This window comes from Sinohyriopsis cumingii, chromosome 10 (genome assembly GCF_028554795.1).
Source record: "Sinohyriopsis cumingii isolate HCF-2022 chromosome 10, ASM2855479v2, whole genome shotgun sequence".
Taxonomy (NCBI): Eukaryota; Metazoa; Mollusca; class Bivalvia; order Unionida; family Unionidae; genus Sinohyriopsis; species Sinohyriopsis cumingii.
In genome coordinates this window covers 1,264,014-1,278,866 of record NC_142970.1, presented here as the reverse complement: position 1 = coordinate 1,278,866, position 14,853 = coordinate 1,264,014, and the positions used below count along the sequence as shown (strand labels likewise).

The 14,853-nt window shown below is 34.2% G+C and overlaps 1 protein-coding gene across 5 annotated transcripts in view; it reads right to left on the bottom strand.

Annotated features, from left to right (window-relative positions):
• LOC149789481 (electroneutral sodium bicarbonate exchanger 1-like) overlaps positions 1 to 14,853 on the bottom strand; it is a 258,615-nt gene that overhangs the window by 205,046 nt on the left and 38,716 nt on the right. For 2 of the 5 annotated variants that reach the window (XR_016423667.1, XM_089971495.1), the window contains exon 1: positions 8,183 to 8,293. The exons of 1 other annotated variant lie outside the window; for it this stretch is intronic. The gene's annotated coding sequence lies outside the window, so the exon portion shown is untranslated. Of the gene's footprint in view, positions 1 to 4,890; positions 5,025 to 8,182; positions 8,294 to 8,614; positions 8,668 to 14,853 lie in introns of those variants that run through there. 2 more of the 5 variants (XM_089971498.1, XM_089971497.1) reach the window with 2 other exon arrangements.

Genomic DNA, 14,853 nt, shown 5'->3' with positions numbered 1-14,853 from the left:
AAGCATGTTATTGATGTGTATACCATTTAATCCGCAAATATCAATGCCCATTTGTAATCAATTATGATTACAATTCCGAACAAACACAATTTGAAGCAAGCAACTGTTTTAACTCACTGACAGGATATCAAATACAAAGATTATTTTATTACAAAGCAAGCCAACCTCAGACTTAGGATTCTTTTAAGAATGCAAATATTTTTATATATACAAATTTGTCCGAAGTAGGGAAGCCAACTTTTGTTCCTTTTTACTGGTATTTACAGAAATTTTTACAAATTGAAAAAATGGAACAGTATTCAAAGTGACACAATTCTGTGCTTCATGCAAGGTCATCAGTGACTTAGCCTCTTCCAGAAGAGTTGGAGGTGAAAATATTCAATAATGTTGTGATGGCCAGATGAGAAGATGATTTCACAGACAATATGATTATTAACATGGATGAAACTCCAGACACTTTGTTCTCATTCCAGGATGGGCTGTTGATAAGATAGGGGTTACAAGTGTGAGAATTAGCACAGATGGTGCAGATAAAAAGTCAAACTTTACCCATTGCAGTTTCTGTAGCAGATGTGTCGCCTCCAATGATTTTTCATGGCACAAGGGAGCTAAACAAATATGCATCAACAGGATGAATTGTACATGTACAGAAATCAGACATGATTTTGGTCTTTCATAAAAAAAAAAAAAACTGAAAAAAATTTTAAGGGGGGTTTGGGGGTCCTCCCCAAAGGGGTCTCCACGGGCAGTACTCCCGATCCGGAGATCTAGGGGGCCAAGGTCTCCAGCCAAAAATGCATTTGACACTCATAAAAAGCTGCTCCTGGTGCAATATATGATCATACAATAAACCAAAATAGTCATCTGAAAACTAATAAACTTACCAAAATTGTTCAACTTGACTTCAGTAATTTCACAATATTTATAGTCACATGAATTTGTTCTCCAATACTATTGATGCTAAAGTTATTTCATGTGCATGGCAAAGTTCACGTTGAAATTAACTCACAATTTCTCAATGTTTGCAGCAAATATATTATGCATGTACTTCTCTTTTTTCATAACAAATCTGTCTAATAAACACCCAAGTACATCAACTATATACAAATAATCCCATACATTCACTTGTCTTTTTCTCTGATGGACTCCAACCTTTTGATGTGCCAGTCGAGCTCATTTTGCAGCTTTGGCAAAGATTTCTTTAACCTTCATTTTTGTCACCACTGACCTTTTTTTGACTCAATGTGCAATCATTTCTTTTTCTTTTCAAGCTGGTGCTTGTAATGGTGACATGCAGTAATTAAATGCACTTTTTCCAGATGCCTTCTGAGCTTCAATTTTTCCATATGCAGCTTCTTTTGTACATGCTGTTCCAAACACTTCCAACTGCAATTACCGTAGAGCAGAGGTCACAAAATGCCAGTCCCCTAGCGGTCAGTTTTCTTATAAACTGACCAACTAAATTTCCATCAACTTTTCGCTCCAGCCATTCCCATTTCCATATGTTTTTTAAATCTTTATGTAAACTTTTCATGTCATGGTTTCTCTCAACAAGTCAGGATGCCATGTTTTGCAAGCATGCTTCTTCTTTCCATTGCCATCAGTTTCCATTACACAAAGATTCAATGGCTGAATTTAAACTTTTACCAGTCAGAATACTCCTTACAAGAGTCATGTGCTAGCTAACATATGAATGAATAATTTACAAGGGTCATTGAGTAATGGGAGCATACAGAACGTTTTTAAATAATCTAATCAGAGATGATATAAAAAATTGACTATATCAAGAAAAATCTGATTCAAATCAGAAGAAAAGCGGAATTCCGCATTAAAACAGAAAAATCATGCCTGAGAAAGGCTGAGTTGATGAGATGCTACTGAAGTGGATTAAAGAGTTTGATCTCAAGTATATTTTAATAGGGTTTTTAAAAATAAAATTTAAGTCTGAGAGCATTTTCCGACAAGTAATTTTTGAATCATTTAAAAGGTTTCCCACAACTGATGACTAAAAAAAGGTGATGTTCCCAGAACACTGAGTGCACAAAAAAAAATACTTTAAAACTTACATTTATGGTGTCCCAACAAATACAGTCTTTCAATATATACAGTAAATATGGCATTAAATTGGGTCATAATTCAAGCTTGCAACTGACCAGGAGTACCACCAATGAGCAGATTGGGAGATTTATGATTACCCCCAATGAATTTAATGCCTTAAAATGTGTATGATGAGATTCAACTTTCAATAGTTCATGTTGCTAGCAAAAATCTATTAACTGCTGATGCTTTATCCAGCACACCTTTAACTTAACACTCTGAGAGTGACAGAACTTCAAGCCAAAACTAATCCCTATGTTGATTTTGCAGTTTGTAGTAACTTGCACACATCAAATACTCGACTTAAACAAATAAAGTTTGAATATTGAAATGATTGATTTGCAAACAACTTATACAATTCCGTGAACAGGGATGACCAGAGAAAAAAATTTCAATTGTACTGGTCATACAGAGGTGAATTTACAATGCAAATGGTCTTTAAATGAAAGGTACACACTTGGTCATTTACTTCAAAAAGAAATCCTAGACAGAATTAATGATGATCACAAAGGCAAAGTTAAATACAGAAAATGTACCAACATCAGTCTGGTTGAAAAGTCTAACCACTCAGCTAGAACACATTGTAAAATCTAGCCAAAACTGGCAAATATCCCATAGCAGTTATAATAATTTCAACAGCACCAAGCCTGATAAGTTACAATGGTTGTCTGCTAAAAGAAATGGGGGTAATGCAGATTCAGCAGGATTAGTAAATTTCTCACTCTATTCTATAGGACAAAAGTTGATGAATAATTTTAATTAATGCAATATTGGGGGCAACTAAAGTAATTTACCTGGCAACCAGACAAATCTGCTTGGCAATCAGAGTTTCAAAGCTGGATGTGAATGGACAAATGGATTTTCCAACCTTCTATATGACTCAGCCCATGTTTGATAAACCGACTCTCAGAATTCAGGAAATTCAAGCCAGTTTTCATCTAGAAGAAAAACTTTATGCAGAATCTTTGTCTTTTTTGCTTATTAAAGTATTGGAGAATCCTTGTCTTTCTTGTTAACCCGAAGTGAATATTTTCAAGTAAACTTGGTGGTTTCCTCAAGTAAGATTTCTTATGAATTAAGAATCACAGTGACTTGAAAGGGACAAAAGTGTAGTTAATATAGATAAGTGTCTGACAATGTCTTGTTGGAAGGACTAGTGAACATTCAGCAAGACTACGAATTTCTGAATCTACTAATCTGTCTGACCACATGGAACTAACAAACCGACTCTAATTTTTGTAAAGATTTTGCTTGATGGATAGCACAATTATGTTGGAGATTCACCAAAAATGACACATAAACATTTCAAAGTACTTTTTCCAATAGGATCCTGAAGTTTATATAATTCTAAGAAACATTAATTTTGAGACATACCATGGTCATGGCATGAACTGATCTGGGATATTCTGGCGTAGCCAAGTTTATGCTACTTAAGTTAGCATGAACAAACAAGGGACACAACTCTTACCATACTAAAAAAAACCCAGCCCACTTTCATGTCCATGTTGACTGGCCTCACAGGGGTGTTTGATTACTCTGTTTCTTACACTTATTTTCATTGGTTGTTTAAAATTAACATCCAATATAAGCTCTTGATACATCAAACTCGTGGTGCAGTCACATTAAGTTCCAAATATCAATTGGACTCTAGGATTCCGATTGTTTGAAAAATTTCAGAAAGTTTATTTACATAGTACTAGCTTCTGCTCTGCTTTAATTTTTGCACAGCTCTGAAGCACAATCAATTAACAATATATACCTTCAATGATTTTATGTGTAATTACCGTAAAGTGTTTGAACTCAATTTGATTTCAATTGAGGGGTTGTGTTTGTGCAAACTGGAAGTTGTTATTTCAAAGATGGCGATTGCCGGAGTTAGACATATGGTATATTAGTAATAAACCATTCACAACCTGTTTTTATCAAAATTCAGCATGTCTCAGACAGAATTAGTGAGTAAATGACATATACTTGTGTAGCCATTATACTTGTAATAAATGCTAGCTATAAATTTAGAGTTCTGTATAAAAATTACCTTTAAACTTTCAAATTTATTTATTTAGAATCAAAATCTGAACTTTGTAAATTTTGTGAGATAACTGTCATAATTAGTTTGCAAATTATAATTATTCTGTGACACTTGTTTACAACAGTATTTGTCATGTAAGATTGCTAATACAAGTCCTTTTATTGCTCATTATTTCATTTTTAAACCTTGCTGTATCATATAATTTTTCAATGGTGTTTCCAATCTGAGAAAGAGAGTGCTATTATACAGGATCAAACTTAAGTTTGTTCTGTAAAAGAACATTCTCTCTCTCGCTCTCACACACACACACACACAGAGGAAGTATGGAGGTGTTTTCCTTGCTGTTTGGTGAAACATGATCCTCGTCTTTGCTAAACCCGTTAATATGAGATAAGCTCTTTCTTCAAGCTGGCAGTTATGTCAATGTGCATCCTTAAAACCTCGCTGTTGTTCTAAACATTACACACCCGTCCACCCAACAAAAATAAGTAAACAGTTACTAAACAGCTGCTATTAATAATAACCTGAAAGATAAAACCACAATGCTAGTTACAACAGAAATTAAGAGTATTGGTCAGGGGGAAGAGGGCTGGGCATCCCAACCCACACAACCCAATATCCATTGAAAATGATCTTAATTTCTTTTGTAAAAAGGCATGGGTAAGACAAATTGTACCTGAAGCTAAGTTCCCTGAAAGTAATTGGACCATGCACCACAATATTGAAAACGTATCTCAAAATGATTTAATTCTATCAAACCTTACATAAATTTTCGAGCCATTACATCCTCAGTCCGAGCACATTTTCGTAACTGGAAATAATGTTGGCGTCAACAGCATAGCAGTTATTAAACACATTGTTTGGGTGCGACGAAACCGGAACTGACGTATATGATGTACTTGATTTAGCGTTCCGATATGACATCTAATAGTCAAACGTTCGGGACAAGAACTTTCAGAATATTACCATGGGGTATATGACGTAAACACAATGGCGTCAGTCATTTACCAATGTAGAGAATGCAAACTTTTCTTTTCCTTAATGGATCATGTTATGCTAGATCAGTGCTCCACAATAGCGTGTAAGTTTTAAGTCGTATATGGATATAAAAACAGACCCGGTCTTTGGTGCATGTAATATATATATTGTGGCTTAAAGCGTATGTGAACGTGGATAGTAGATGGTATAGGCAAATTTTCTTTTTCATTACATAATATTGATCATTAGCTCGTTGGAGCGATTTTACTGAATACAAACGATAGTCCAAGAATTGTATTGTTTTGTGGATGTACCATAATTTTCATACATCAGGGATAGAATTTAAAAAAAAAAGAAGTTCTGTGTAGTCAGAAGGATTAATAGAAATGGAATTTTACTCTTCTTGTTGATTGTTCAATAGTCCTTCCAACAAAACAATGTCAGACTCCTCAAATAAAGTTTAACGAAAAAACACATTTCTTTTTAATATTTTTAAAATTTTATTTTCTGCTATGATATAACGCGGTGATGATCCGGAAGTGAAATCGGTGTTCTGTCTACATGCTTCTCTGTTTACAGTCCAGCCTCTCAAAAACAAATGCAGGTCAACCTTTGAGAAGAACTTCACCGTGAAGTCATCTTTAAAGGTATTTTAGCTTAACATATGATTTGTATTGATTGTACCAGACGGAAAGGTCAGTACCGAGAAATAAATGTAGAGAATATATAGTAAAATTAATTATGTTCTGTTGTCACGGAATTGTATAACTTCTTTTATTTATGACATACATGTACTCACGTTTCGTTTTTTTTTTTTTTTTTTTTTTTTGTGTACAATGATACCAGAGGGTGATTTATGTATAGTGTGCTGTATTTCGAAATAGTGAGTTCGGTTCATCCTATGCCGCACGTGCGAAGTGCTCTCGATGGGAAGAACCGAATGCCTTCAGTATACAAACTATATCTGTGTATAAATACCTCACCGTAGTTAAAACTCTTCACATTACGGATAGTCTTGTCAGTCAGCGATCTACTTTAAGAACTTGCACATCTTAAGCCGTAGAACTGTGTAGAGTGTCTAGAGTGATCAGAGTGACCCGAGCGTTGAAAGTGATCGGGGTCGACGTGGTGCAAGCTGTAAAGCCAACAACAAGAATTAACCGTAGCAGCTGTGAAATTGACCTGTAGCAACGTGGAACTGAAATAAAGTGTGCTGATGACGGAGTGTATCTCCTTACATATAATTTTTTATCCGCGTGCTAATTTTGGGGTTCGTAAAACCCATTGTATCTTTCGGGACTTTAAAGATGATTTGTATATCTGTCCCTTTTTGTCTGCATAATTTCACTGAGTGAATTCATTTTACTGCAGGAGTAAAATCAACTTCACCGTACATGCGTCACTTTCTCAAAAGTACATAATAACTGCTTTATTAGAACTATCCAAGCATTACGGGACTGCCAACTCGAGGCAAGATTTACTTACCTGAAAACTGAGGAGCTGTACAACGTACAAAACTACGCACCTCCGAAAATGAAGATTTAGCAGTGAAAGTGCTCCGATAAGCACTGGCAGTTTTACGCTCTGCAAAAACACGTATCCACACACTTTTTGAAAGAACTTGCTTAGTTTAAATTACTTTCAAGAGATTATTAGATTAAATTAGGTAACTCACTAAAATAAAGTAATCGGCTCACGTTTCTGGAACTAATTTTTCTCGTAACACACAGATGCGACCTTAGAGTTGGTCGGCGTCGGAATAATATCAAAAATTGGATAGTAAATTAACAAATAACAAACTCATTTAGCGACTATGGCGCAGATAAATGCTAGAAAGTCAACACATAAGTGCGTACACACACACACACACGTGCAAACATTATACAATGCAACTTCAAGCTATTCAGAGCAAGAATGATACAGCTCAAATAAAACGGAGATTTGAAGCAATATTGACAATTCTCAAAATCTCACGAAAGTACTGTTAAGTACCGCAGTGTCTATAAATGTTTTTCGTAATAACACCAGTCTATCATAAAAACAGTAGTTATAATAATTTACAAAAATTGGACTATACCATTCAGGCCCTAGTACTTCGTTATATGTACAGGTATGCAGTGGCGTCACTAGGGTTGATGTCACCCAGTGCGGTAACTCATGGTGTCACCCCCATGGATCTCGTTCCGTAACAGACCATACAGAATCCTTAGTAATGTCATTTTGGTGTCACCCCTCTGATGGTGTCACCCGGTGCGGTCTGCCCCTCCCCCCAGTGACGCCAATACAGGTATGTATGTAGGGTGTGTATATTCTATAATACAAGGGACTTTTGCATACATGTATGTACAAGTCACTGATAACTATCCGCTAGACAGCTGGCGTTATGTACAATACATCACTTCTCGTCAAGGTTCTCAGTAAAACCTAATTTAAGATTGACATTTAAATTATTAGTGCATTTCTTTCTAACAGTTTAGTGACTTACATAAACTTGAGGAGCAATAATCAACATCAACATGTAACTGCGTTTACTTTAGAAGCAGACCTAACTCGTAACATTTCAAACACTAGCATAAGAAGTATGCTTACTGATATAAAACAAATCATTCAAATTCAGGTAATGTAGTTCTGTACAAGTGGCTCAAGGAAACTATTACCGCAGGTGATGCAATTTCCTCAGTTAAGTTCTCTGCAGAAATTGCTTAAACGAAATGATATTGGCAAACATATCACTTTCTGCGGTAGTTTACCCTATAAGAAGCATCACTTAAGATAATGGTAACGTTTTTATTGCTCTGGATTGTTCCTGTTAATGATACCAAATAGAATACGGTCAAGACGAAGAGCAACACAGTTTAAACGCTATCAAATATCAAGCTCCTGTGTTTTATCGTGAATACAACGTTAATCTAACATGATTTTAAAAGGTGAAATAGCGTTTGTATTTTATGTGAACATGTAGGACGCAATCCATTATAAACAGGTATACATTGGTAACTCACTAAAAAAATATAGAAAAAGGTATACATTAGTACCTCACTAAGAAATATATTACAAGTGAACATGAACAAAGTTTACCTCTCTCTGGGATCTCTGCCAATGAACTTCACCCATCAACTGAACCCGAAAGTATGAGACTATCCATTGTGACGGTGTAATAATGCCCCATAGGTTTTGCTTTCTAGAAGAACAGACAGCTTGTCATCCAACTATAAAGTGTCTTCACGACTCCTGTTGGCAGATGGAAGTTTGACTTGTGTCACGAGAAAACGTCTGTGACAAGTGCTATTTTTTTTACATGTTTCGTTGATTATATAATAGTTTCTGACCTATTTATAGATAATGTAGTAGTTCTGATTCTTCACAGATTTTCAGTATATTGTATCCATTATCAAATTAAAACTATATAAATGTATCATCAATTTAGAGATATTTAATGCAATTAACCTATTAACAATACCAAATAAGAAAACACTTAATACGGATGCCTAGTAAAACAATGAAATTTACCTTGATCTGGTAATCAGTTAAACACTCCAGTCAGTAATACAAATGCGGACTGCCTAGAAAGAAATAAACGATTTAGACATAAGGTCGTCTTGAACAAATTAATACTCCAACCAGCTTAAAAACGGATCGCTTTCCCCCAAAAACCAAATTAGGAGAAATAAAAAGCGAAAATATCGCCCAAACTAAGTACTTGTTTGCTTTGTTTGTTTTTGTTCTTGTTTGGGTTTTATTGTTTTGTTGTCTGTTGGGGGGGGGGGGGGGGGCTTCCAAAGAAGATCGAATTTGATAAAAGACCAACAGGACAATGACCCAAAAGCGTATTGGAATATCATCGATGATTTTATGGAAACACCCTGATAGTAGGATCTGTATCATAAAATACATGACAATTTTAAAACCCTAGAGACAGAAAGACTTGATGATTGGAATATGAACAATACAAACCCGGGTTGGAATGAATTGCAATCTGAAATGAATGGCACTCTGTCTACAGTACATGCAATCCATTTTCACTCGACTAGGTCAACAGAGATAAAACAACTTTATAACTTTAGAATAATGAATATTCTGTCACCGATCAAATCAGAGATGGATGCAAGACTTTATTTATCCATTTAAGTCAGTCACTTCACCTTAGGGTGCTATCCACATACTTGTTCACACGGATATACAAACCCAGTGGATAAAATGGGATCTAAATCAGACCCTAACATTTAAGTTATTACTCTATCCAATTGCCTAGGAAAGTTACTCTCATTTATGCTAAATAACAGACTTCTGGATTTGCTAGAAACCAGTAACGATAATCAGGATGAATTCCTTAAAGGTTGTAGAACATCTGACAACCAATTCACTTTAGAAACTATTGTTAAAAGTATCCCAGCAAACTGCATATAAAATTGTATATTGTTTTTTATGGACTTCGGTAAAGTTATCCAAGCAAACTGCATACAATATTGCATATTATTTTATATGAACTTCAGCAAAGCTTAAATGTTGTTTGAAAGTAAGCGATTTTAATTAAAATATTTCAGTGTTGTCTAGGTTGAAATAAAGGATCTTAAATTAATAGCCACTTTCAATGCAATTTATTAAACCTGCCAAATCATTTCAATCTTTTCTACAAGGTCGAAAATAGGATTTAAACTATTTGAAAAATTATACAAATTTCACTTCAAATAAGCACAATTGTCAACTTTCAATTTACTGCATTAAGAAAAAGACCTGCTTTATTTGACCAAACAGACGAATAGAGTAGTGAAATGAGTGTGAAATACATTCGCTATGCTTTTCCTTTGCATGACGCCATTGGGATGTCCGGAGATATAATTGCACGTGTTAATAAAGTTTACGGGGATTAGGCTTAAGTATAAATGTATTAAGGGAAATAATATGGTAATATCCTAAATCATCACTATTTAATGGATTTTACACAGCTTGAAATATTTTTTACTAAACATGTTGCTTTTACATAATATTTCCTATTCTTCTTCTTCTTCTTCTTCTTCTTATTATTATTATTATTATTATTACTTTTGATATTCAGTGATGCTGGTTATTTACTCGGCGTTTTGAAATTTTAATTTTACATGACGTTTCCACATAGGTTTTAAATGAAGGCAATTTTTTAAAGTTATATTATTGTACACTTCTAGGAGGTTAACAAAATAACACGAGTTTGTACTGTCTTATGTATTTCTCAGACTTATATTAAAATTACAAACTACATTTAGATTTTCCCCATATTAAATAGGATATTATATTTATTATCAAAAATTAAAAATACACGATTGACTATTACATCAGTAAAATAAAACTAACAGGATATGATAATGACATCAATAAAATTAAGGATATAAAATCAAAACATTTATAAAACATAGTCTGAACAAAAGCTGAAGTACCTCAGTCAAACATTAATATCATCCTCCAGATGACAATATATTTTTATCATATTTAAATCACCCTCCAGATGACATTATATTTTTATCATATTTAAATCACCCTCCAGATGATAATATATTTTTATCATATTTAAATCACTCTCCAGATGACAATATATTTTTATCATATCTAAATCACTCTCCAGATGACAATATATTTTTATCATATTTAAATCACCCTCCATATAACAATATATTTTTATCATATTTAAATCACCCTCCAGATGACAATATATTTTTATCATATTTAAATCACCCTCCAGATGACAATATATTTTTATCATATTTAAATCACCCTCCATATGACAATATATTTTTATCATATTTAAATCACCCTCCAGACGACATTATATTTTTATCATATTTAAATCACTCTCCAGATGACAATATATTTTTATCATATCTAAATCACCCTCCAGATGACAATATATTTTTATCATATTTAAATCACCCTCCAGATGACAATATATTTTTATCATATTTTAATCACCCTCCAGATGACAATATATTTCAGAGCTCCAGATAAGCATTGTGTTGATTTGCCTTGTTACTCGCCTACATTTATGTCAATTTGGTATTTTAAAATAAATATATACGTCAAAATTGTGCTTAATTGGGTAATAACAGAAAACAGCACTTGTATGTACAGTAACAATAATGCAATGGAGTCTTTAGACTGTGAGTTGCCGTCGTGATTTTTCTTTGTCGTTATGATTGAAATTGACAATAAAATACAATCTAAAACATCGGCAACAATTGCACGTACCGGGTTCACGCATTAAACTCTCCAATATACCCGATGCAATAATTATGAAATCTGATTATTTAGAAAGTCCAAAAGAGCCTTCCATTTTTTTTTTTTTTTTTGCAATATAATTCTCACCTTTTGGCTTCCTCTTGACGTCATTTGGCGGGTCAAATTTTCAGTGGCATTTAAACGATTGAAAGGAAAAAGTCTTGATGGGTGGTGACGTAAAGTTTCACTGAGTTATGAAACATAGGCCTATATCATTTTTATACAGCGATAATCGGTGTAAAGTGCAGAAGCCAGAACCGATATGTTATTTACACAAAAGGAAGGAAGAGGAAAATGCGAGACTGGAAACGGTTGATATGCACATGCTATTTCAATAATTGCTAAAATAGGATTCTATTTGCTTTTTGGTACGCGTGATTTTTATTTTGTTTGGGTTTTCCATTATTTTAATTGCGTATTTACTCAAATACGCAAATTATTTTGGGATCAGATATTCTTCGTTTGTGTCAGTACATTTTTTTGGTATTCTTGTTGTTTTGGGTTTAACGCCATTGCTCAGTACAATATATACAAGGAGGCCAGGAACTGGTGGAGGAATAACCAGGGAAAACCTCCGTAAGAACCACCGAACTTCGGTAAAGCAACTGGCAAGATTTCTCACAAACCCACATTGAACAAAACCTGAGATTCAAACCCACGCGGATAGAGGTGAGATGGCAATGATCAGTGGATCAGTGAAGACGAGCGCTTCAGACCACTCGGACACCCAGAGGCATAAATAATTTTGCAGTTAAATTGATAAATCTTTTCACTCTTGTTATAGAATGCGAATGTATATTGGCTAGAATGTATATTTATAATGAGCACATCAGCACTCTTAGAAACCTAAGTTAAATAACTCTTCAAACTTCTTGGCTATACACAAGTTACTTTGCTTTTATCTATGGAATATATATATATATATATATATATATATATATATATATATATATATATATATATATATATATATATATATATATATATATACATTAGTAATGAAAGAGCACTCCGTCAAAGATGTTTTCTTTCTGTCGTCATCAAAAGTTAAGAAAATGACAGAATGCAACCTAACTTTTCACCAAAGTATCGAGTCTACAAGGAAATCTTATTAGACTGTGCGATAGCCCATTTTACCAACGACATATTCAATGTTTGTATTGCTGGAAATGAGAGTATTTAAGCCCATTGCAGAAACAAACCGACGACCCAGATAACCGTGTAATATTCATGATATTTCGTCACGGGTCAGAGCAAGCTGTGTGACAGCTGCACCTACATGTAATTCACTCCGTGGGAATGACATCAAATATATGTGGCAGAAGACGCTTCCCTAATTAAAGTGCGTCAGTCGTTTTTCATTTGTAGTCAACCGTAGTCTGGGATCAGGAAGTATGACTTCAGACAACAGTTATTTTACAGCCCTGACATTTCTAGGCCATCTATTTATTTTGGGTGAAGGGGTAATAATTTTTAAATTTACTTCTCGCATGTGCTAGAAAAACTTAATTGTTCGCCAGTTCCTATTCCTTGCCTTTATATATAATATGGAAAGGCTCAGATATAAAAAGATGAAGCTTTAGTAGTCTCGACAGTAAATTCATGAGGTATTGGCTGGAAGAAGGGGTGCAATGTTGTCAAGCACAAATCTGAGCATACCATTTTTTTTTCTCGTGAAAAATCGGTTGTTTCAACTGAGTCGGAAGTATAATTTTTGTTGATTTCGCAAGAAATAACGACTTGATTGACCAAAACTTCATTGTATTCTTTTATGTGCGCCGTCATTTCGTCAATTCCCGTACATGTTTTTCTTCCATACTTTATCACTAAACAAGTAGTTCTTCGTTTCAGTCCAGAGATAAAATATTCTATAAGTAATATTTCAAACAAAGTTTATCAGAAAAATTAAAATATTGATTGCACCCTCTCTATGATGATTCATGCATCGGACATCTATAATTTCACAGTGCTGTCGCGTTTTTGTTTCACTTCCTTTCGTGTTTATGTTATTGTATTTTATTTTATTTTTTCTTCCCATGGCCTTGTTTGGCTTTCCTCAGCAGGACACACGGTACTAATGATATGGAAAAATGGGAACCAGCCTGGAAATGGGTGAACATAAAATAGAGTATATATGGGTTTGGCTAACCAGGATTGGTTAATAATGTAAGTTATGTTTTAGGAAAAAGAATCTTTTGAGAGCTTATCCTAGCTGTAAGTGAAAAAAATAGAGGCATTGCTTTATTGATGGATTTGGAACACTCATTACTAAAATTAGCACCTGACTCTTTGGTGCAGAATTGAAAGCACATGTTTCAAACACACAGAGGTCCAGAAAATGCCGCGGCTCATATCCTTTCCTCAACACAGAAGCCGACATCCAGGTTTCATCTATATTGATAAATATAGGTTTGATCATGAGCACTCAGAAATTTTAAGTTACTGAATTAATATTATCATGGTGTTTGCATAGGTTTACTATGGGAACTGAATTAGTACCTTGAGTCCAGAATAGCGATGGCAGCCGAATCTCGCTAACAAAATGCTCCACAGATGACGCTCTAGAAAAGTAACGGACCAAAATCATGAGACCTGCCACTTCCGTTTTGCATTGTTTATCATGTGAGTCTCATAATGTAAAAGAAAATATAAAAATTAAAGGCCTCGAACAAGCAATTTTAAGAACGTCATTGTCGACTTTCCCCTAACTTTTCCGGCAAAATCCAAAGCAAAGTGACTGAAATGTCAAACAAAGCGATTCTGACACCGGATCAAACGGTCTATGAGTACAGCTTCACTGTTTATCATGTCACCGAGTAGCAGTTGAATCAAACGCCTTGTTGGTATGTTACTTCCTTGGTAGATGACACCACTGCCACAAAGACGTTAATTGTCACTTGAGACGCTTTGATAACTCCATCACAATCAATTACATTACATATATATCTTTTCTATGCAATTGATTGAGTGAAGAATGGGAATATCTTGCTCAATACGAAGGACGATAAAGTAAGAAATTATTTATTTCCACTGATGTATTACAGGACATGCCGCAAGTGTCACAGGATACCAATAATACTAGAGTCAAAAGTCTTTGATTCTCAAAACACAGTTTGGTTTTTTTTGCATCATTTTTGCTTTGATTTTGATCTACGAGAACACACACACACACACACACATATATATATATATATATATATATATATATATATATATATATATATATATATATATATATATATATATATATATATATATATATATATATATATATATATATATATAATAGGATGCAGTCAACGTGTCCGTGTATTAATGCGGAAAGTCTCGGTATAGAAAAGGTAGAGATGACTCTAAGTTCAAAACAGCCTCCTGGTAGTTTTTTTTTTTTTTTTTCTTCATAAGAGTATCACTGTGATGAGCGTACAGTTTGCTATTCACTACTTCAAGGTCAAATCTACGATTCATACCTCGAATATATGCCTGCGATGAGACCAATT